This window comes from Elgaria multicarinata, chromosome 7, assembly GCF_023053635.1.
Source record: "Elgaria multicarinata webbii isolate HBS135686 ecotype San Diego chromosome 7, rElgMul1.1.pri, whole genome shotgun sequence".
In the NCBI taxonomy this organism is placed as follows: domain Eukaryota; kingdom Metazoa; phylum Chordata; class Lepidosauria; order Squamata; family Anguidae; genus Elgaria; species Elgaria multicarinata.
This window is the reverse complement of record NC_086177.1, coordinates 52,351,116-52,375,660: the sequence shown is the minus strand read 5'-3', so window position 1 is coordinate 52,375,660 and position 24,545 is coordinate 52,351,116. Positions and strand designations below refer to the sequence as shown.

General features: G+C 40.6%; 1 protein-coding gene across 1 annotated transcript in view; it reads right to left on the bottom strand.

The window, feature by feature from the left end:
- Nucleotides 1-22,292, bottom strand: part of APCDD1 (APC down-regulated 1) — a 73,654-nt gene extending 51,362 nt beyond the window's left edge. The window contains exon 1 of the mRNA XM_063129814.1: nt 22,276-22,292. The gene's annotated coding sequence lies outside the window, so the exon portion shown is untranslated. The remainder of the gene's footprint in view (nt 1-22,275) is intronic.
- Between the last annotated feature and the right edge of the window lie 2,253 nt (nt 22,293-24,545).

The window sequence follows — 24,545 nt, the reverse complement described above, 5'->3', positions numbered from 1 at the left end:
TATTAACTTTTGCTCATTCTGAGCTACTAAACATAGAAATTCTTTAATGTTGAAGAGAGCATTTAAATAACTATTTTACCAGATGATTTACAAGTATAAGCCATAACATTGAATGATTCCCAAATTATTGATGATGCTTTTTGTATATGGCCCATAAAAATCTGTTGCATGGATAAAATGCATCACTGTTTCATTGGAACTTTGCAAATCAACTGGATCTTATGGCACCTTGTGAAAGCCCATTTCTGATCCTATACGGGGGTGCACATATTCTGGACCAGCAGATAGCAGAGCTGTTATATGCAGGTATTGCAAGTGGTCACAATGGATTGGATCAAACATTGTGTGAGTGGAATCCCACTGGTACAACAGGATTTCAGAAGGTCTCATGGGGGGGGGGTGTCTCACAGGGGGCTGCAGGGAGGAAGGAAAAATATGTTCTACTAACTGTTTCCATTTCACTAGTAGTAGACCAGCATTGGGCGTGTGTTGAAACAATTGTGTGAAAAAGCATGAAGTTTCTAGCACTTCTGTTGGAAAGAAAGGTTTGATTTATAATCTAGCAGATATAAAAGGAATATATTCCAAGATTTCTTATTCTTGATATTTCTGGCCAGCTAAATTTGGAGATGTGGAGCATCTTCCATCATTTTAAAAACAAGTCGCTAAGGTTGCAATTAGTTTAATTGATAGAAAACAAATTACTAGTGTCTCAGAAGATAACTTCTTTTCTTAATGGTCATCATTTATATTATAAATTTTATAAAATTTTGAAACCAGTGGTCATATTTCTCTTAGGCTTGTGCCAGGATGGGCATTTGGAAGTCTCCTTGCTTTCTTGTATGTAAGCAAAACTGTTTTAAGAATCAAATTGTGAATGATGGGTGAATTTTGTTTAGTGTTAACTTTTGTCGGTTCTGAGAACTATCTTACATTGGGTGGGTGATTTCAATGCTTGGGTATGTTTTGATCCTGATGCGTAGTGTGTGCGTTTTTGTAAGTTTTTTTTAAAAAACACACAAAAAGCAAAACAATATTCTCAATATGCAGAATGCACTCGTCTTCCTTATATGTTACATAGGGAAGTGAATGCTTTGTTAGGATTTTGCTCCCACCCACTTCCAACATGTATTTTAGTAATTGGAAAAACCTGCCTGTGTGATATGTACTCTTTCTATTTTGATGTATGTCGAATATGGGAAAAGGCAAGTTGCCAAATTGATAATGAAGTTGATTCTTATTTAGATACTTCATTAGGAGTCCTTTTACACCTTAGAGTAGATCGTTGGTAAACCCCCACCCACCCACCAACATCAAATACTTTTTCTTCTTAGGCTTTGAACTGCATCTTTCTTTTGTATTTTGACAGGCTTTTCCTTTTGCGTCTTTCATTTTGCAATGGCTCAGTTTCTTACTGGGTCTGTGTAACTTGTCACAGATGTAGACTTCAGCTTGCATGCTTGCAGAGTGAATCAGTGGCAACATCTGTTCCCCCAGAGGCATGGGTGCATCAGTCCCAAACCACCCACATAGTTTCTTCTACCTATGAACGTTGGTATTTCCTGATCGGTACTCGTAGAAGCATGTTCATTAAAAGACTGGCGGGCCGGGGGAGATGTTGGGAGTTTCTGAAAGACTGCTTAGATTATTATTTTATTCACAAAGAATTACCAAGGGTTGTCTCCCATGTTAGTCTACTTAGAGTAAACCCACTGAAATGAATGGCGCTTAAGTTAGATTACCACTGGATACAACCCATCGTTCTATAATACTAGAGCTGTTACATATGTAATATTCTTACATGCATGCAGAAAATACTCTCCATTATTGTTAGGCTGCTTTTATGGGTAAAAGCCTTTCATTATGGAGTGAGGTCCAAGCTTTTGTCTGCATGCTGATTCATAGAATCATAGAATAGTAGAGTTGGAAGGGGCCTATAAGGCCATTGAGTCTTCCATTTAATCTCCCCAAAAATCTCTTATTAGGTGGGGGAAGGAGAAAACATATGGGTTTAAGCCAGGCATGGGCAGAAGGTAGCTCAGGATCTACTGGTAGATCTCTAGGTAGTTTACAGTAAATCAGCAAGAGTTTCTAATTCCCAATTGTCTAACAATAGCAATTACTAAAAAGGCCCCCCCTCCTCCAATTCAGGTGCTGAAAAAGAATGTTTAGGGGGGAATCAGAACTAGATTTTTGTGAGAAAGGACTTGCTCTGATACTGATTGTAAATTCCTAGGATCAGAACATGCTCAAATGCATACTGTTACTTAATTCTTTCAGTTGATGTCCACCCACCTGAACCACTCTTATGCACCTGATTCTGGTTGGCGAATCTTGGAGTTCTAGTAAAAAACAAAAAACAAAGTAGATCCCACAAGCCTGAAGTCTGCCTACCAAGTTGCTAAACCTGCAGGTTTCCCTCACTGCAACAAGTAGGACCTTTTGGATTGGAGCCACAGTTCAGGGAGTAAAGAGATAGAACTCTCTCTCTCTCTCTCTCTCTCTCTCTCTCTCTCTCTCTCTCTCTCTCTCTCTCTCTCTCTCTCTCGGTTGAAGGCCCAATCAAAACTTCACACCATCCCCACCAGCTGCTTCAGTAAATAAAAAGTTGGTGGAAGTTCCAATCATGTCCTGAGTGATGACATCAACAACCACATGCAACAGAATGTGTATGTATACATTTCCCCACCCTAAACAGAAATGATCTCCCTATATGAAACATTTTGCATGTGAAGATGCTCTCTTTGTAAGCATAATACTGGAAGTTCATATTTTGGCACTTCGCGCCTTTTTAGTTAAAGAAAAGGTTACTTGCCACAGCCATGTATAAAACATGTCCCAGGAAGGCTTCCTAGAGAATCCATTGTGGAGAAATTATTTCACAGGTTAAATTCCTTACCTTTCTGGCTTGGACTTGCATCACATTCTGCCAGCCTAGGTGTGATACTTTTGTTTTAATAAAGAGAGAGAGAGAGAGAGAGAGAGAGAGAGAGAGAGAGAGAGAGATCTCCCATCTGCCCAACTACAAAATCTGTATATATGTGTGTAATAAGCCTTTGTTGAAAGCAGATATTCCGAGTGCTGTTACCAGCCTTTGGTGGCATCTGACATCTGGCAAATAAAACATGAGGTTTGGAAAGATGAAAGTGGAGGGAAGAGAACATTAAGAGGGTGCCAGAGAGAAGCGGTGTAAGATGTTGATATCTAAGCAATGCTTAGAACAATATATTCAGAAAAAGAAGCATCTTTTATGTTTCAGATTGTTTATTGCTGCCTCTTCCAACCTGGTACTATCCAGATGTTTTGGACCACATTCCTAATTGTTGGCCATGTTGGTTTGGGGCTAAAACCTTTGGAGAACACCAGGTTGGAAAAGGCTGGTTTGCCACTTCCAAAGCTTTGTGGTAGGATGGGGAGCAAGAGTATAAAGTGCAGCTAATTGGCTTGTATCCATTTATAGCTTATGGTGTAACAAGTTCCTTCCTTGAACTCAGTTCTTCCATAAACCCCAAGACTTTTCCCCCAACTGAAACTAAATCTAAACACATAGTTGCTTATATTATATTATATTATATTTATTTATTTATTTATTACATTTCTATACCACCCAATAGCCGAAGCTCTCTGGGCGGTTCACAAAAATTAAAACCATAGTGAGACAACCAACAGGTTAAAAGCACAAATACACAATACAATATAAAAAGCACAACCAGAATAAAAACCACGCAGCAAAATTGATATAAAATTAAAATACAGAGTTAAAACAGTAAAATTTAAGTTTAAGTTAAAATTAAGTGTTAAAATACTGAGAGAATAAAAAATTTACTGAGAGAATAAAAAATTTATGGACACCTGACTCTCCATCTCTCTGTTCTTTCTCCTCCCACATCCCAGGTAAGATAAGCTTTTAAGGGCAAGTAGATGACGATGATGATGATTCTGCATCATCACCTTAGCTCTTAAGAACTGTGAACAGAGGGAACTTCATGGAATAGAAGTTCATGGAATGGGAATTTCCTTTACTCCCACCCTCCAAAGCCTATTCCCATTTCCCAATAGGTTGGTGGACCCTTCTGAACAACGTGGCTCCTAGGGGAAGGGAAAATTACCCAGAATCAGGCAGAGGTACCTTGAAGAAGTGGAGCTCTGCACTCTACCCCAGCATGCTCAGGAGCAGGGGTGTTGCTAGGTTCTTAAAACATCTGAGGCACAGGCCCATAACACAAATTTGCATCTGCTCATTAGGTTGAGGAAGGGAGAGGGGGGTCAGTGCATACCTCTAATATATGCATGTGTATAGATAGGTAGGTAGGTACATGCATACATACATATACATACATTAGATGTATGCACTGGCTCCCCGCTTCATCTCAGACCCCAATTCAGCAGTTTGGAAAACTTCTTGCTTCTGCTCAGGCAAATTTGTAGTCTGTCCACTTCAGCTCAGTGCCAAACTCGAGTCAAGGTTTGGAAAACCGAGTCTTTATGCTTCCTGTTGACTAACATAGGAAATTTCAAAATAACACTGTAATATATTTTTCTCTTGGTCAGAACTGGATGATAGTTGCAGGCAGAGGAGCTCCTTAGGAGGGGATTACACCTGCCCAATATCAGAAAAATAGGAGCAGGTTCTTTTTTGTGCCTTTATATTTTAATTTTCTTTTAAAAGGAACTGCCAATAACATTTGTATTCCTTGGACGAACTGGATGAAAATTTCATGAAACGTTGCCACATCAAAGATCATGTCTGCCAAACTGCAGAATGATAGCCACAAAGGAGTTGTGTGCAACAGCACCTTTGAGGGTCACCAAAAGAGGACATACTTATCTCCCTATGTTTCTTGTGAAGCATTGTTATGAAGAATACAGATAGCCTAGACGTGTCCCTAAGTAAGAAACCAGCAAAGGTTCAGGAGGATAGGTGCAGTGTCTCATGTGGAAGGGGAGTTCTCCAATTTGGCGGAGGGGGTGAACTGGTTTTCCTTCCCTTCATCCCCCCATGTTTTTTGGTAAGTTTGTATAAAAATGCACACGTTATTAGAGATGCCCTGCAGAAAGAAACCTGCAAAGTTTCAGAGGGATAGGAGCAGGGGCTAGGGAATTATGGTGCTTGAATTTCAGTTTAAGGCTTTTTCATAATTACATTTTTATTCTGTATTTTTAATGCTGTATTTTATTGTATTATGAATTGTTGCAAACCGCTCAGAGAGTACAGAAATGATAATAATAATTCACCTTGCTATCCTGTGATATCCTGAAAATGATGGTGCAAAATATGGGTGAGGATAGCCTTACCTTGGCCATGCCAGTAGGAATTAAGCTCCAAGTTTCCAGTAGTCCTTTTAAGATTTCTCCAGAATACTACAATAGATACACAGGTATAAAGGTGTTAAGCCATAGAAATATTAATCTAAATCCTGTTTCCCAACTAGGGATTCCCTAGTGGAATGTTATGAAAAATTGGAGGAGTATCTGAGCACAAACTATTTTTCTTTTTAATGAAAGAAACAAAAGAGGGATAGTTGAAATCAATGCAAAGAACACAAAAGCTTAAATTTATATAGCTTGAAAGGGCATGCTGTTTTTAAAAGTTATTTTTAGTGTGCATGTAGTTATTATGATGTATATTTGTAAGGAATTCATATCTTTAGGGTGGGAATTTAGTTTTTGCCGTGTTAAAAGTAAAATCCCCTTACAGAGGGGAAAAATATTTCGGGAACAACAAGCTAGGCTTTCAATATTTGCTGTTTATTGATTGCTAAACCTAGGCTCAGTTATAACTCATAGGCTACATACAATATATGCACACCTCACTCTTCAGTTTTTATGAAGTAATAAAAGCAAACACAACAAATGCCTTTACATTGCTTTGTTTTAGTTCAAACTTGAAAGACCCAAGAGAATGTTTTTGAGACTTGCTGTGAATAATGACCCCACACTATATCTTTGTCTCTCCCAAACAATATTTAAAGTAGAACCCTCTCAGGGTTGACATCAAGGGGAGGTATGCTTGGTCACCTGCTGAGGGCCCACACCCCACCATGGGCCCACCGACAAAACCCAATTTCAGGAAGAAAAGTATCTCTTCTTCCCAATGAAAAGGGGCCTTTACCTGTCCTCAATTTGAGCAAATGGATTCAATGATGCCACAAGGAAGATTCTGGGGCATTCCAGCAGAACAGAGACTTTGTATATGTGGTGCATCTGAGGTGGAAGATCTGGCCCACTATTTACTGGAATGCCGGTTATATTCCAGGAGTAGGGAACATTATTTGTCTCCATTTCTTGGGTGTATAAAAAAACTGGGTGGTGGAGGACAAGCTGAATTTTCTCTTATGAGGATCTAACCAGTTTGTGACTCAGAGGTTTGCTCTTTTCGCGGTTAAGGCGGCCAGTTTAAGGGAAATGGAAAAGGAAAAATGTATTTTAAATGAGCCATGTAACAAGCTTTTAAATCTTGTGGGGGACTCAATAGGAGCATGTACTTTTATCTTTTAAAATATTGTATTAGCTTAATTTTAGACTTTTTAAAAGTAATGTTTTAAGATTCATGTATTTATTGTATGTTTTTAACACGTGCTTATCGTGTGTGAAATGGTCTGAAGACTTATTCAATAAACGTGTGATATATTTTTTGACTGCACCCCTTGGATTTACTCTTCCTCTTCACTATTGCAACCTGCTTGTTCACCTGCGTCTTGCTCTGGTACAGAAAACAGTGAGAAGGAGGAGCAGTAGGTGCTACTGCCTCCTTGCTCACTGGACTGCTGCCTATCAAGCAAGCAAGTGGGAGCAATGACGGTCAAGAGGATGAGGAGCAATAATAGCTGGTGTCAATGGTGACAAGAAGATAGACTCCCCGAGGAAGGGGGCCACCGTTCAGGGTGTCTTGCCCAAGGGCCTTCAAAAACCTAGAGCTGGTGTATTTTGTGTGTGTGATGGAGCTGTATTTTGCTTTCTGGTGACACCAAGTCCCAAAGCTCCTTAGCCAATGAATGTTAAGTATAGGATTGCGCCATAGATCACATCCTGCTGTTCTCCGCACAGTATGACCTGTCATGAGCACAAGTAACTAGGTGATGGATGCTCAAACATCTGAATTTCTGTTAGGAAGGAACCGCCAGTGGTTATTTCTTCAGGGTTACATTACATTCTTAACGGTATATTGCACTAAGTGATCACCACAGATGGATACATTTGTTCCCATAAGCCACCCTTCCCAGTCATAGTTCCAACACATCTGGAGGGCATCAGGGCAGGATCTACACTACTCTTTATAATGGTTTATAACAGCTTTGACAACTGTTTGAGCCCAGGACACATTATAGACACAGTTTTCAAACCGTTTTCAAAGTGTCATATCCTGCTTGGTGTAGATCTGGTTGGGGAAGGTGGCCATAAACACACAGAAAAATACAATACTAGTAGCAATTTTGTTGTATGTAGTGTTGTTGTTGTTTATTCGTTCAGTCATTTCTGACTCTTCGTGACTTCATGGACCAGCCCACGCCAGAGCTTTCTGTCGGCTGTCGCCACCCCCAGCTCCCCCAAGGTCAAGTCTGTCACCTCCAGAATATCATCCATCCATCTTGCCCTTGGTCAGCCCCTCTTCCTTTTGCCTTCCACTTTCCCTAGCATCAGCCTCTTCTCCAGGGTATCCTGTCTTCTCATTATGTGACCAAAGTACTTCAGTTTTGCCTTTAATACCATTCCCTCAAGTGAGCAGTCTGGCTTTATTTCCTGGAGTATGGACTGGTTTGATCTTCTTGCAGTAGTGGAAGCATAATGTTTCCTTCCTATGTACATATTTACCAATTGCATGTTCAAGGACTGTAGTTAGGTTTATTTATTTTTAATAGTTAAATGAGAGCACTGGATGCATAAGATAGACAACTTTATCCTATGTAAGCCCATCTGAAATGAATGGGAGTTGCACAAACTACACTATTGTGATGATATTCATTCAATGTCACTTGCATGGCTGTATTTCAAAATAGATTTCATCCAATGGACATCATTTTAATTCATCAATTCATACGAAATATACTAGATGCTAAACATTTTTGGGGGAATATGTAGTAGTGAATCTGTAAATATACGTCTGCCTGTCACAAATAAAAATGCTTTTCCAGTTCTTTCCATAACACGAGGAAAGGCAAGTGCTAAGCAGGATATCCTTAACACAACACTTGTTCTAACGGATATGGAAAGAGTCTTTGTTTATGGTGGTTAAAACACTGTTTTTATGTTAGCAGCAGAAACAATTGTTGTCACTGAAAGCTACTGCTGGTGAAGTATTATTTTTATCAACTCAGTCAGGTTCAGTGCTCTTCTTCTTGGCCCCAAAACAGATCTCTTGTGGATGCTGTGTAACAGGGTGAGGGACATGCAGACTGCAGCTGCATGCTCCCCCCCCCCCCCCCCGGCCACTGAATTTACTGCCACTGTAGTGGCTGTGGGGAAGGAAGGAAGGAAGCAAGCAAGCAAGCAAGCAAGCAAGCAAGCAAGCAAGCAAGCAGTGACTTTGTAAGGAAACAAGGCACATGAGGAGTATGTACAGAACTGTGCTCCTGGGGGTGCAATTCTGCTTGCAGACAAGGTGTGTGTTTCCTTACAAAATTGTCCCACCCTAACGCTGGCAAATTTGGTGGCAATTGCAGATGCTGTTATAGCAGTTGTGGGTTTGGGCCCTGGTGAGTTTGAAGGCAATGCAGCCCCTGGTAGATTTAGGGGGAATTGTAGCCCTCTCACCCCTAGAAGTTGCCCAACCCTACTGTATGAAATACATAGGTTATGTGAAATGGGCTCAGTTCGGATGTAATGGGGAACCATGGTTTCCTGCTACACGAACAACCAAGGCTCAAGTTACAGGAAACCCGATTCTGGCTGGACATCAGGAAAAACTTCCTGACTGTTAGAGCAATACAACAATGGAACCAGTTACCTAGGGAGGTCATGGGCTCTCCCACACTAGAGGCATTCAAGAGGCAGCTGGACAACCATCTGTCAGCTATGTTTTAGGGTGGATTCCTGCAGTGAGCGGGGGGTTGGACTTGATGGCCTTATAGGCCCCTTCCAACTCTACTATTCTATGATTCAAGGCATGTTTTGGGCTTCTGAACTCATCTTTTCTCTCTCTCCTCTTTTGTAACTGTGATAAAGTGATCAGAAACATCTGCTTTTAAACTAACCACAGTTCCCTGTAGCATCTGAATCTTAAGATTGGACAATAAACTGATGTTTGTTCTATTAAGGTAGCAGGGTCCATCTATCTGAGAACAAGTTCCACAAAACATTTCCAACTCAATATGAGTAGGATCAAACAAGTCGATCTATTTTCCACATCACACTATGCTGTAGACAAGGAACACTTATGAAGTAGTCCTCTGGCTTAATAAAATATCTAACTGACATCTGGATGTTCAGTTTTGGAACTCGATTCTCTTCCTTGTGGTGAAAAATAATAATATGGATTTGTTTACTTGCAGGCCAATTTCCTTAGTTTTATTTTTGGAGGCAGATAAGAAGTGTGATCTTTGAGACAGAAGCAGGAGACTTGTTTGGTAATTCTTGTTTGCGTGTACATGTCTATTTTTCTTGGCTTGGCAGTGACAGGGAGAATCTGTTAACATTTGTTTTGTACTGTAAAACCTTTTTGGGAAAGCAAGAAAAAATCAGCAGCTTAGAAACGTGAAGAGAGATTTCCAGTCCTTTCGAATGTTCAACATTGCAGTCTAGCTTGCATCAGGGGCTTTTAAGAAAGTGATTATTGAGTACTTCCAAGCCAGGAAATGATAGCTTTACAGTTGCTCATCCAATCTTTATTTAGCCTCTTTTTCTGGTCTCTCCGGTGCAACAACCTGTTGCTCGTCGACAGGAATGAATTGCTTGGTAAGCAAGAGTTAATCTTCAACATCAATCAGCGTAAAGGAATACAGAACCAGCTGGAAAGAATGCCGCAGAAACCAAGTGATACCGTTCTGCTATTTTCTGACTTGCAAGAGAGGGCAAACAGAAATAAAGCCGCCATCTCCCGAATTCATCCATCTTTCCCAGCACCTCATATATTTTAAACCAGCAGTTGTTGGAGCAATTAAGGGCAGATAGACTATTGTTGGAACATCAGCCCAATGATGACTGCATTTCACTTACCTAATAATAACCACTTAGCCATATGAAACAAACAACTGCATTGATTTTGTTGTGAAGATTTTTATTTCGTTTTATTAGCACATATTTTATTAGCACGCTTATTATGAAATGACGCAAAACATTTAGAACCAGACTGAGATTATGTCTCCGCTGATACGCAGAAAGGATTTCATCCTCCTTTTATGTGCACAATTGCCTAAACCATTTGCATTTGCAAATCTTCACACCAAAATATGCGCTACACTGGAGCCTGAATATGGCTGAAAGTGATAGTGACCTGTTTTCACATTCAGTGTGCACGTCTCTCCATGGGAAAGGACTTGAATGCAAACTCTTTCCCATTTTTCAGCATTAAAAACACCACCACCACCCCCACTCACTTGCCATGATAATTGTTCCTATCTTGTGCCCTGATCAGGACCTGTTGGACGGCTACAGGTGACACTCTATTAAAATAAAAGATAAGATGAAGCTCTGATTTAATGGGATTTGATTTCCACCGCATGCCCTGCATTTATGGAGATTTCCCACAACTGAGTGGGAAAGACTCACGTTAGGCATGCCAAGCCTCAACACTGGCGTGTTTGAGGTGTTTCCTGAGAACATACCAGTTTACTTTGGCTTTTTCCCAGCTATAAGCTATCTTTGAACCAACCTCTGATATAATATTAATGTGTATATTTTGTATTCCTTTTTAAACTGCTTTGGGATTTGTTCAATGAGAAGCGGTATATAAATACTGATGATGATGATGATGATGATGATGTTTCTACTAATATGGTTGTGGTACTTATGGGTGTGGTAGGCAAAGTGCACCCCAGACACTTTGCCCAAGAGCCATACCCCTCCCATGGCAGCCATTTTGTGGTGGTCAGTTTCTCAGATTGCCAAGAGCTCAAAAAAGGTTGCCTACCCCTGATTCATACAGATGGTGGAAGTGAGTGGGAGAGCACTCCGGGGAAGCAACTCCCACCTGTGCTTGTGTATTTGAAGAAAAGCCTGTTGCCCTATTCAGGCATTCTCCTTGCACAGAAGCTATATGGAGAGGGATCTAGGACCACGCTGATGGCCCTGCCTGCAACACCATGCATGGCACTGGATCCATCCCTTGGAGGTCTCCCTTGAGGGAGATGCCTGAATAGGGCCCCTGAAAGATGCCTAAATGGTGCTTAAGTGTTGTATCAGTTGGTGCTGAGAGTAATTAGGAGGTAGCAGGTTGGTTTTGTTCAGAGGGAAAGCATGGGAGGGAAGACAGAGAAATGGTCACCTCCCCAGGGGGTTAGTTCTCACCTCTTAAATCCCATACCTCAGACTTTTGAAGCAGGAGAAAAGGACCCCAATTGTGACACTTGATCCTTTTATGTCACTCCTGAAACAGGGTAGTCCATTCTGGTGAATTTCAAGAACCGTATCCTGTTGACTGGGCAGACTTTTTAATTGTTTAAAGAGACATTTTTCACCTGAGAAAAGGGGTTAAGAAAAATACGTTAGCTGTTCTTGAAATCTCTACCACAACATCTCATCGCTCCATGAAAGCCCTCTTGTTTCTTCACTCCACTCCTTTCGAACTTCAAACGGCCTATAATCCCTTTGACCTCCAAAGGTCAATGACATATAAAAGTATCTTTCTTTGGGTGTAAGATCACATTAATCATCTTCCCATAGCCCTTGTAGTCTATATGCCACCTTTAAAACATCCTATGCTACAATATATAAAGCTATATTAAAATACCCTATGATATATATTTTTGTTTAGAGCTATCCCCAAAAGCTATTTTGGTGTAATAAATTTTGCAACAGTAAAAGCTTAGCTATTGACTTCACATGTACATATCTTACAGACAAATGGTTCAATTGAATTAAAGATTAGCATATAAATCATGAAAGTACATTAGCTGTGTGTGTTTTACACTAACTGATGTCAAAGTTGACCTGTGTCCCAGGACATTTTTGTAAACTGTGGCTTGGATCCAATAGTGTTGTTTCATCAATGGAAGGGAAACTGTTGGGAGAAGAGATTTCCTCTCTGCCCTGCAGTCCCCCACCCCCACCTCTCAAATCTGTTCTGGAGGGATAGAGGACTCTCTGGAGCAGATTTATGGGGTGTGTGTGAAGCTGTAGAGGGGAGAAGAGGACGAGGAAACCCCATGGCATGAGCAGAAGTCTGCTCAGATGACATTGGATCCAAGCCTTTGTAATACACCTCTACAATCCTTGCTTTCATTTTGGTGACACCAGAAATTGCCTTTCAGTAAGGAATCAGCAAGTGTTTAATTTCTATATGTAGGATGGAGACAGAGAATGGCTGTTTTGTTTTAAAAAGAATGTAGGGTAGCACAATAGAAGCCTTCTTTCCCATGGTGTACTGAAGATGAGTACACCAGGCTTCTTCATATATACTCGTTGAAGCTGGTCACACAGGGATGAAAAAAGCACCACCTACTAGGGTTTCCTTTTCTAAACAATTAATAAAGTAAAAGTAAAACATCCTGTCTTCCTTCACATTTTGTTCCTTAGCCTAGATATTAATTTCTAACCCTGTAAAACAGTTGTACAAGGTTTTGAAATGCTACAAAACATGATAGCAGGACCAATGCGTACACCCTGTGCAGTAAATGTGCTGGCACTACTTTTAGCACTGAAAAAGTTGAATGTGTTCCTACTGAAAATGTGTCAACTGGCATAACTTTTGTATGAACCTAAAACTAGAATTAAAAACTGGTTTTTGGGGGGCCGGGGGTAAACCTTGTGTTTAGATGAACTAGAACAAGCAGAAAGACAACTTCTACATTTGATTAGCTTTGCAGAAAGCCTTTAAAAGGTCACTTAATGGGTAAGATATCATAGTGTGTACAAATCTTATCCCTGCTATCCTCCCTTCCTTGCTTCATATTATTAATTTTTCTCTGGTTCATTTCCTTCTGCTTTTAAACATGCTACAGTCTCTCCTATTCTCAAGAAACCTACTCTTGATATGCTATCTCTGTCTAACTACCGACCTGTCTCTTTGTTGCCTTTTGTTTCAAAGATCCTGGAGCGTGTGGTCTACTCTCGTTGTCTTGATTTTCTTTCTAGTAACTCTGCTCTGGATCCTTTTCAATCTGGATTCCGTCCTTTGCATTCCACTGAAACAGCCCTTACTAAGATTACCAATGATCTTCTTATGGCTAAGTCTAAAGGCCTTTATTCCTTTCTTATTCTCCTTGATCTAACTGCAGCCTTTGACACGGTTGATCACGATCTTCTTTTGGATTCCCTTCATGACCTCGGATTTTGTGGCTCTGTCTATAACTGGTTTGCCTCCTATCTAGCGGGTCGCTCTTTCAGCGTGTTGGCTAATGGCAGCTCGTCTTCTTCTTTTCCCCTTTCAGTAGGGGTACCGCAAGGCTTGGTGCTTGGACTGTTGTTGTTTTCCTTATACATGTTGCCCTTGGGTAATCTTATTCAATCTCATGGCCTCCAATATCATCTGTATGCCGATGATACACAATTATATCTTTCATCTCCGGATCTCTCTCCTGATGTTCACGATCGTATCTCGGCATGTCTTTCAGATATCTCAGCTTGGTTGCTTCATCGTCGTTTGAAACTTAATATGGCAAAGACTGAATTGCTTATTTTTCCTCCTAAACCTTCTCCTCATCTCCCATTCTCTCTTACTGTCAATAATGTTACGCTTACTCCAGTCAAGGAAGCTCGTAGTCTTGGCTTTATATTTGATTCCTCGCTCTCCTTTATTCCTCATATCGAGTCAGTAGCTAAATCCTGTCATTTTTTCCTGTATAATATTGCCAGGATTCGATCATTTTTGTCTGTCTCTTCTGCCAAGACTCTTGTTCATGCATTGGTTATTTCTCGGTTGGACTACTGCAACTTTCTTCTCACTAGCCTTCCTTCTTCTCACATCAGTCCGTTGGTTTCTGTTCACCACTCTGCTGCTAAGATCATCTTCTTGGCTCGCCGCTCTGACCATGTTACTCCACTTCTGAAATCTCTTCATTGGCTTCCAATTCACTTCAGAATCTAATATAAACTTCTCCTGTTGACCTACAAAGCTTTTCACTGTCTAGCTCCTTCCTATCTCTCCTCTCTCATCTCACACTATTGCCCCGCTCGTGCTCTTCGCTCCTCTGATGCCATGTTTCTCACCTGCCCAAGGGTCTCTACTTCCCTTGCTCGGCTTCGTCCATTTTCTTCTGCTGCTCCTTACGCCTGGAACACTCTTCCAGAACATTTGAGAACTACAAGTTCAATCGCAGCTTTTAAAGCTCAGCTAAAAACTTTTCTTTTTCCTAAAGCTTTTAAAACTTGATTTTGTTCTGACTTTATACTGCTAGTTTTACCCTACCCTGTGCCTGTTTGGGGCATTCTCTTCCCCTCCTTATTGTTTTATTATGATTTTATTAGAATGTAAGCCTATGCAGCAGGGTCTTGCTATTTACTGTTTTACTCTGTACAGCACCATGTACATTGATGGTGCTATATAAATAAATAAATAATAATAATAATAATAATAATAATAATAATAAGGGCTTTTCTGCATAAGGCTGCTAATGCACTGTATCTACATTCTGTTTCATCAGAGAATTGAGATCTATGCACTGCATGAAGAGCTTTTCCTTTCCTGCTTTTCTGCTGCATAACCTCTAGGTGGCACTGTGATATAGTGGAATAGTGCAAATACACAAGTGAAAAATGTTTTCTTTCACCTTCACAATAATACTACATTTCCCCTGCTCTGAAAACTTCACCAAAGTGCTCCTTAGACAAGAAACAAAACTGGAAGGTCACATCATGCCTAAAGAACCCATACACAACTATGAGTAGGAAATGACATATGCACAATAAATGCCTCATGCGGAAAAGCTCTAAGTGGCATAGTACTCCAGGAAATTAAAGAAAATGGCCCATGGAGTGAATGGCAAATGCTGGAGGATTTATTTATTTTTACATATTTGGTGAGAGTGCCACAAGATTAATAATTCTGAATAAAAATAAAAAGCAACTTCCACCAAGAAATGGGAGTGTTAGTACCTACTGTTTCCAACTTGTTACAGTGACAGTCTATCTGAAAACATTAGTATCCAAGTCAGAAATTAAGGTGAAAATCTGTTTATCTTCTAAATGATTACTTGCCAAAATTAAAATCTGCCATTGTTGGAAATATGGAATATACTTAAACTATATCTAATAGTGTTTGATTACTTGAAGATCTGGTTCAAATTTGTGGGTTTTTTTAAAAAAAATCTTACAGTAATTTTAGAGGCACCATAGATTCATCTGATGAGCTATTAACAACATTATTGCTTGATTAATTAGTAGATTGTATTACTGTTTTTGTTGTTGTTTGTTTTTAATGAAAACAATTTATTTTTTGGTAGGTCTCTTTATTATATATTCTCTTTTTAATGAAACTGGTAATATTCTTTTTTTAAGGTCATCTAAGGGCAGTGAAGGAAATAAAAGTATAAAATTGAAACAATATGTGATTTAAGGAACTTGGGATACCTGACGTAAAATAGTTCATATGTTCATCGGAGCTTCTAGAGAGACACATCAGGCTGTTGAAAAGAAGTTAAGATGAGAAGCATTATTGCTTTTTTAATGAGACTCTGCTTCAGCAAGACCATCCAGCTAATTTAAATTGAACATTGCCAGGTGTTTTTAGTTAAGCATGTGATTTTTGCCAAATAACAATTTATATTCTGCAGGAATCACACAAGGCCCATAAGGATAGTAAGTCAACTATATGAGTCTGGGGTTGATAATAAACTCCCCCACCCCGATGGGCAAACCCAGATCAAAGCTCTATGCAAAACATCAACAGTTTCTCAAATTAATGAAAAGGAATTTTGCTAAAATACAAATCCGAGATTTTTCCAAGCAGCTTGCTGTTTCTTTGTAAACAAACCATAGAGATGATTATGTTTGTGCTGATTATCTCTGTGTTTTTTCAAAGCGGGATAAAAGGGGATGTCCTGGAGATTTACATCATCTAAATGACGTGCAAACTGCCATGAGTGGCCAATCACGAGTGTGCAATAAATTGCTCATGTAGAAATGCTCTAAATCTGTATCTCAATATTACGTCCTCCCACCAATTTACTCTAGAGTAGGTGCAGGGGCCCCATTCCAGATATAAAAGGACCCTCCTACCCACCACACCAGGGTCCCAATTGAATTTGGGGGCGCTACACCTACTTTAGAGCAAAATTGGGGGTGGGAAAAGATGTAGTTGCTAGATACGTATTTAAAATAATCTCTATTTTGGTCCTTAATCTTTTGTTACCGACTCCACTACTGAGATCTTGCTTTGAATGAGACCACTCTAGAGAAAACTCCGAGAACTGTTATTTCAAGACACCGCTTCCCATTCCAAACAGCAGTTTTGTTTGTTTTATCCCCAACAACAGAGAGAGTGGTAGTGCTTGGTGCATTTTGCTAAAAGTCATTCTAGAATTTCTCTAATGGGATTTTTACATTTTGTCTGTCTTTAGAGAAAACATGACTCAAAAGCATGCCAGAGGAAGCTTAAAATGAATATAAAGTGTTCAACCTGAATATGATTTCTTTCCTTCCCACCGCTGCTTCCGAAAGAGAAACTCCATTCTTAGTGTCTTGCAACAGTGGGACAATGGGATCCCTGGATGTATAGTTTTAATTTTCAGATTAAAAGGACACAATGCTGGTGCAACAGGCCCACCCCATTTCCTGTTAATCCTCTACCACACAGATCCATTGTCCCACTTGAACTTGTTACAAATGGAGAATGAGCTGCTCTCTCTTGAGCTACTTAATTTAAACAGGCTGAGGTGGGGGGAAAAAAGATTCCATAGCAACCTGACAATGGCTTTTCACTTAGCCAGGATTTGTAATACTAGTGACTGCAACAGGTCTACATACTTCAAAGATTACAATGGATATGAAGAAAAGAGCAGCTGAAAACTTTGATGTAGAATATAACACGATTAGCAGTGCCCAGCTCATCCACATCACACTTATCCTGTATCTATCAATAACAGCTAACAACAACACTCAATGTGGGAAGATAGACAATAGCACTTGATGTTTGCCAGACAACACAGAAAAAGGGCTGATATGCACAATACACAGAAGTGTGCAGACTGCGAAAAACAATTAATTTATCTACTTCTAAAAATTATATCCTGCAATGTCTGCACCAAATACAGTTCTTATGACCAAAACAGACATTGCTTTAAATCTATGTCTAGCATCTATGTCTTTTTTTAAAAAAAATTAGTCTAGACAGGCCTCCCCAATTCAGATTGGGACCCTAGAGTGGAAGGTAGGGGGGATTTGTGGGCTCTGGAATGTGGGCCTTGCACCTACTCTAGAGTAAAAATGAACAAAAGATATAGATGTTAGACACAGATTTAAACTAATATTTGTATTGGCCCTCACACTATGGGACTTGGGTATCAACACAAACAGAACAAGGGGACATTAAATGGGCAGTGCTGTTCAAGCCTGTGCCTTATTCTGAGATTCCCCAACAGCACAGCAGCATTTTTTTAAAATCTAGTGGCTAATTGTACAATCTTATGGCTGCTTAGACAGAAAAAGGCCTATAACTCCCAGAATGCCTCAGCCAATCCTATGCATGTTTAGACATGCAGTCCAATGCCTGTTTAGACAAAAGAAAAAAGGCCTGTAACTCCTAGCATGCCCCAACCAGGATGGAATGAGTTCCCCCTAAAATGTGGCCTATAAATCTTTTAAACAAATAATTAGTTCATTTAATATAATATCTGTTTCAGATAGATGTTGGTTGTGGGGAGTGGGAGAGATTTCATCAATATTGAGAGAGACATTGAAGTGTGAAAGTAGTATATGTTAATGACCTGGTTCTTATGTCACAACAGCCCGCCGTGGCTTAATGTACCCATGGGGAGCTTTGCATGGCACCCATGGCTTGTTGTGTCATGTGAACTGAGGCAGCAGGGGCTGTTTGCCCCCCAACTGGCTTTTCAAATGTGTGTTTGTTGCCCTCTGAAGATATATTTACTTAGAAACTGACACATTTTTGAGACATCTTCTGACTCTCCTAGTGTTTCTTTCAACCCTTTTGTATTTTTCCTCTGTATAAATTGAAGCTGAAGAAAATGTGTGTATTTTAATCTATGTTGTCTGATCTTGGATGAGACGCTAATCTGAATTCCTGTCTGTTTCTAGAAATTGTAATAAAATCTGTTAACCCAGGAGCCTTTTAGGCTTTAAATAAATAAGTTAAATGTTTCTTTGACAACATAAATTATTACTTGATTATTACATGGTTTGTTTTAGGGTTATTTGAAAGCTGTCTAACCATCAAATAACCCCTGCAGCCTGGGTTTGTACAACACAGCAAACCACAGTAATCCAGGCACCCATGAGTGCAATTCAACCTGAGAGCATCTGGCAAAATGCAAGAGCCTCCTGTAGGTAAATTAAGCCTGTGTCATGCGAACTAATTCTAAGATTGCAGAGGCTGCACATGTCTAGGTTCTTTCACACCCCAAAAGAGCTCAGGCCAGTGTCGAAGAGCAGACATGGTCTTACTCTCTCCTATATGCATGAAGGGTTGAATGTATGAAACTGATATATATCAGTGTAGGTCAAAGAGATAATAAAAAAATAGTGCCACCAGGTTGGATGCATGCTCAATCATGCTTTGTATAGACTCAATGAAATCAATCGGACAAATTAGTCAATGGGGCTACTCTAACATGACTATGGCAGGATCTACAGTACTGCTTTAAAACAGTTTATAAAAGTAGTGACAACTGTTGGGGCCCAGAACACACTCCAGGCTTATCTACACCAAGTGGGATATTCCACTAGGAAAGTGGTATATAAAAGGCAGGAGCCACACTACTGCTTTATAGTGGTATTGAAGTGCACTGACCACTATTGGGGCCCTTTGACATATACCACTTTCATACCACTGTATGCTGCTTGGTGTGGCTCCTGCCTTTTATATACTGCTTTCATAGTGGAATATCTGGCTTGGTGTAGATGAGCCCTCCATATTAGGGATGTGCTCCGCTTCTAATTGGACTGGCGAATTAGAAGCGGAGCGGGGTGCTTCGCCTCCCCTTAAGGCGGAAGCGAAGACGATTGGGGGGCCGGCAGAGCGTGGTGAAGAGGATCGAGGTGAAGGCGGATCCTTCGCCTCGATCCAGAGCTCCGCCGGAAAGGTAAGTGGGGTTTACCGGGTCCTGCCGCTGTCGCTGCCGCCAACTTGCGGCCCAGACTTCCTGGTTGAACCGCAGGCTCAATTGAAGAAGCCAACGGACCGCGGACGGAGGCAGGTAAGGCCCCCCTCCCCCTTGGTCCCTTACCGGGCCGTGCCACCGTCGCCGCACGGGCGGCGACGGCGGCAGGGCCCGGTAACCCCCCCCGCCCTCCTCTCCGGCCTTACCTGGCACCACTCCCCTCCACTGCGGAGCTCCGATTCGGAGCTGGAGCTCTGCGGCGAAGAGGAGCGGAGTATGGGTGGAGCGGCGCGGAGCGGGCAGATCCGAAATTTTCGGAGCGGCCCGCGGGGCGGAGTGGGGGGTCCGTGCACACCCCTACTCCATATACAGTTTTCAAACCTTTTTCAAAGTGTTATATCCTGCTTGATGTAGATAAGGGCAGGATCTACACTACTGCTTTAAAGCAGTTTATAACAATTTTGACAACTGTTGGGGCCCAGGACACACTGCATATACCGTTTTCAAAAAGTTTTCAAAGTGCTTTAAAGCAGTAGTGTAGATCCCCTACTGGCTTCAGTCTGAATCCAACCCAATATTTTTAGTGGAGGAAAAATAATGGTTTGGGCATTTTACTTTTTTTTTTTTAAAAAAAAATCTATTATTTAACAAGGAATAGTTCCTTCACTAGGAATATATGTTGTAGCAATGCATTATTGTTATTGGATGTTCTTTGAATTTTGGAGGGAATTGTTATACCAAGGGAAATGATTGGACATTGGTTATGAGCTGGGACACATTTTTAATTACTTCTCAATCCAGAATCATAGGTGTATGAACTCTTCTTAAGATCATTTGCTGACTCAGATAAGAAAGGATAATTCCAAAACTGCCCCCAAGCTGCTGTTGAGAGAAAAGAAAACATGTGGACAAAGAATGTGACATCCACACAGGATAATATTTTGGTCTCTATGATAACTGAAGATATATATTTTGAACTATTGATGGTGCTTGTTCAGTTACATGTGATTATTTTAATATATGTCTAGTATATGTGGTATTTCTTAAAAGCACACACAATTGAATACTATGCCCTAAGAGAACTTTGGCTATTGGCAGTATAGAAATGCATAAAATAAAATAAATAAATAAATAACGCAGCCTCCCCTTACTTGGTGTCCTACAGATGTGTGTGCTGTTTGTCTTACAATCGATGGCATCTTACAATCGAAGAAATACGGTATAACTCCCAGCATGCCTCATGCTGGCTGCAGCACGCTGGATGTTGCAGTGGAACAAATCTGGAGGGCACGAGGCTGGGGAAGGCTGCTCTAATGGAATTACTCTTTCTGTGAAAATATTTTTACGTTTTTCTTCTTATGAACTAGTGAGCCCGTGTGTGTGTGTACGTGTGTGTACGTGCCTGTATTGCTTAATGCATCCATCCCATCAGGCTCCTCAGAGGCATCATGACATTTAGTTAGCAATCTCCAATCTAGCAAACCCTTGGCAGAGGAAAAGAGGAAGGGATGTTGAGAAATGGTGGCTATGTGTAAGACATCAAAGACTTGGTTCTTTGGCATTATCAGTTTGGCTCCAAAACAGCCCTCAAATCTATTGTTCTTAAAGGAAACTCCAAACCAAAAGTTTAAACTTTGAATGAAAGGAAATAGCACTGAAACTGCCACCAAACTTCAGCAAACAGGAGAGACAAATGATATGTTACACTTGAACTCCTTCATAGCTTGACACCTTTTTTCCCTCTCTTAAAGGCGGAGATGTTTCAAGAATGGGAATTCAAAGCGCCAAGGGATGGAGGTGACGCTTAGCCCCTTTGCTCACGTCCTATTTTCCTCCCAGTGTATTTTCAAATGTATGTTGGTTGCCCTCTGAAGGTGAATTTACTTAGAAACTTTACCATATTTGGGGGACACCTTCTGAATTTCTTGTTGTTTCTGTCCACCCCTCTGCATTTTTCCTCTGTGTGAACTGAGCCTGAAGAAGACATGTGTGGATTGGACTCCATGGCGTCCGCTCTTGGATAAGGCACTAATCAGAATGCCTGTCTGTTTCTATAAGCTTTAATAAGCCATTCCAGGAGTCTTTTTGACTGACGACTGGGCTAAAAATTCCTTACATAAATAAAGAAATAAAAGTTAGGTTGTTCTTCAACCACATAGATTATTTTAAAGGGACGTCAAGATGCAATAATTCATATAAATTATGGAAATGAGGTACCGCATGGCCACCTATGCACTCAGCTTACCTGCTGCCATGTCAGTGGTCTGTGTAGGAGGCGGGCTTGCCTTGGTATGGTGGCCCAAGGAGACACCACCTTGCCAAGTTAACCCACAGAACCACCACTATGGGAAGTGGTCAGAATGCTTGCAAGTCCCGTAATAGGAATATAGGTAGTTGCCTTACACCCAGTCAGACTACTGGTCTGTTTAGCTCACTTTAGTGCACTGACTGACAGTGTCTCTCCAAGGTTTGAGACAGGAACTTTCCCAATTCTACCTGGAAATGCTAGGGACTGAACAGTAGAGGAGACAGAATAATTTCAGAAGATACATTTCTCTCTCTCTCTCTCAATCGGACTTCAGGAAAGCAACTCAAAGTGAGAGGGTGCTCCTGAAAAAGCCAGGTACACCTGCCCTGATGGTGCAGTGCACAAGGACAGCTTCCCTCTGTCTTCACTGGACTTGACATCCACCTGTCATCTCTACAGACATGTGGAAGGGGGATGATGACGACCATTCAAGCGGAAGCTACAGCCCATGTGCCCTGTGGGGATCAAATGAACTCACTCTACCTAAGAGGCTTTAAATCACAGAAGCGATGAAAGCAGCTTACCTGAACTCCCGCTATGATATTCCAGTTGCCTCAGCTTAGTGGTTGAAATATTTTGGCACTGTGCCATCATTCCTACCTGTTCGTGCCACCAGATCAGAGTCTCTGGTCTTGATTCTGCAGAACTGTATGGCGATGACTAAACTGTGCCATTCAGCGAGACTTCAAGGAGAGGAGAGTTTCTACCTGCAAGCACAAACATTTACAGACTCTAAGCCTGAGTGCTGAACAAATCCACTTTGTTCTCCACACTGCTCTCTAATTCATGTGTTTTCTTTATGTTCCCTTTATAATCATAATTTATGATTTATATTCTGCGAGAGATTAGTTTTGCATTCCCAGCTCAGCACACTTTTATTGACTAAAGCTACAGCTTTAAAGAAAGCACGTGTTTCTTCTGCTTTGTTTTTCAGTCCACAGTGGTTCAGATGGCGCATCTGGCTTTCTTGCTTCATACTCGGTTTTCCAGCTGTGTTGACTAAGGCCCAAGAACGTCAAGTATGTAGCCTGAAACCATACAATGTATCAGTAGTTCAGTTGGGATTAGAACCCTGACCTGATTGGCTTTGCATAGTTTCTGTCCACTTAAACTGGAATATTTGAATCACATTGTGAACAATAAGTTTGTGTTCTATTTGTGCAATGTCTTACAGCAGGTGTACATTCCAAGTGACCCTCTTTCTGGTGTTTTCGGCTTCTTTGAGATTCATACTCCCACATTCAAACCTCATAGTTTCCCCGTAAACATAACTAGTCCTAGAGTTTCCCTGCAGAAGATCCATTTCCCAAACCCTGCTTTTACTTCTTAATTTGTTTTTAAAGAAATATAACTTTAACCAAAAGAAAGAAAGAAAGAAAGAAAGGGGGAAGCCATGAAAGAAAAAGAAAAAGGAAGGAAGGAAGAACATGGCATAAAACATAGCCATACACAATAATCATTTGCAACACCATTATTAAAGAAAAGAAGTGCATGGGAGGGGGAAGGATTTAACACTTCAATTTCAAATGTATACATTAATATAAGCAGTCCATATATCTAATTAAGCATCCATACGAAACTGATGGCTATAGAAATATAGGAAAGAAACTGATGGATGTTCAATGGCTTTTCCACATTTAGCAAAACCCCCGCAGCCTTACGAGGCTTTATCTTCCAGAGTCTTTGTGGGTTTAATGATTGGCACAATACACACACTCCCCAATCCCGTTTTTGCTGGTTCCTTCCCACATGTTTCACTTATACTGCCAGCAGATGGCACTGTTTTATTGTGCGATTTCAATTTATTACAGCATTTTGGGGATTTTATAAAATGGTGAATTCCCACTTGAAAACAGTGGGAGAGGCGTTGGAGATTGACGACATCATGAAAAGGACCCACAAACTTCCATGAGTGACAAATCATGAGTGTGCAATAATTCACTCATGTAGAGATGCCCCAAATGTAGCAAGAGCAGTAAGATCTTCACATTATTGAATGATAGGTGGTGCGTATTTATCCTTCCAAGCTTGAAGTATGAGTTCCTTTGCAACTGTAAGGGCTCTCAGGCAGAATCTACACTACTGCTTTATAACAGTTTTTAATGGTATTGATAACTATTGGGGCCATGATACATTCCATATACCGTTTTCAAAATGCTTTCAAAGTGTTATATCCTGCTTGGTGTAGATCTGGCCTCAGTGTCCACTTTTGCTGTCCATACACCACAGGGATATACTTTAAAAGCACATGAACATTCTCAATTATCACAGATTTTTTCAAGAACATGAGGAATGACTTCCAACCAAAAAGAGGTCACTAGAGAACATGCCCACATTATATGCCTCAAAGAGGCATGTTCTGCATTACATCATCAGCATCTAGCGCAACTAGCTAGCCACTTCTTAACAAGCCTCTGTGTTGTTCAATATAGTCTTAAATGTCTGTAATAGATTGCTCTCAAAACCTCTTCAGGTCCACAAGGGGACAGAATGAATGGGAATGGGAATGGAGGTTGGGAACGTCATGCTTCCCTTATCGGCTGCCTAATGGAACAACATTATGTTCTATCCTGAAACTTGCTCCGCCATGGCATTAATGCTTAGGATCAAGTATACCAACAATTCCGGGTTTTGTGTGATGCATATCCATATGTGCACTGTCTCTAAGGGCTAGTACATATATTATTATCTTGAGGAGATGCTGCTGAAAATCAGCCTTTTTATGGAGATCCTTTCTACATGAAACATTTATTGTGCCCTTGTAATTCCTCAGTCACAGTAGTTTGTAGGTGTTTTACATGATGTCATAATCTTACAGGGCCTCTCCTGTTCTTTGAAACCATTTTTTTTTTGGGGGGGGGACACACGTT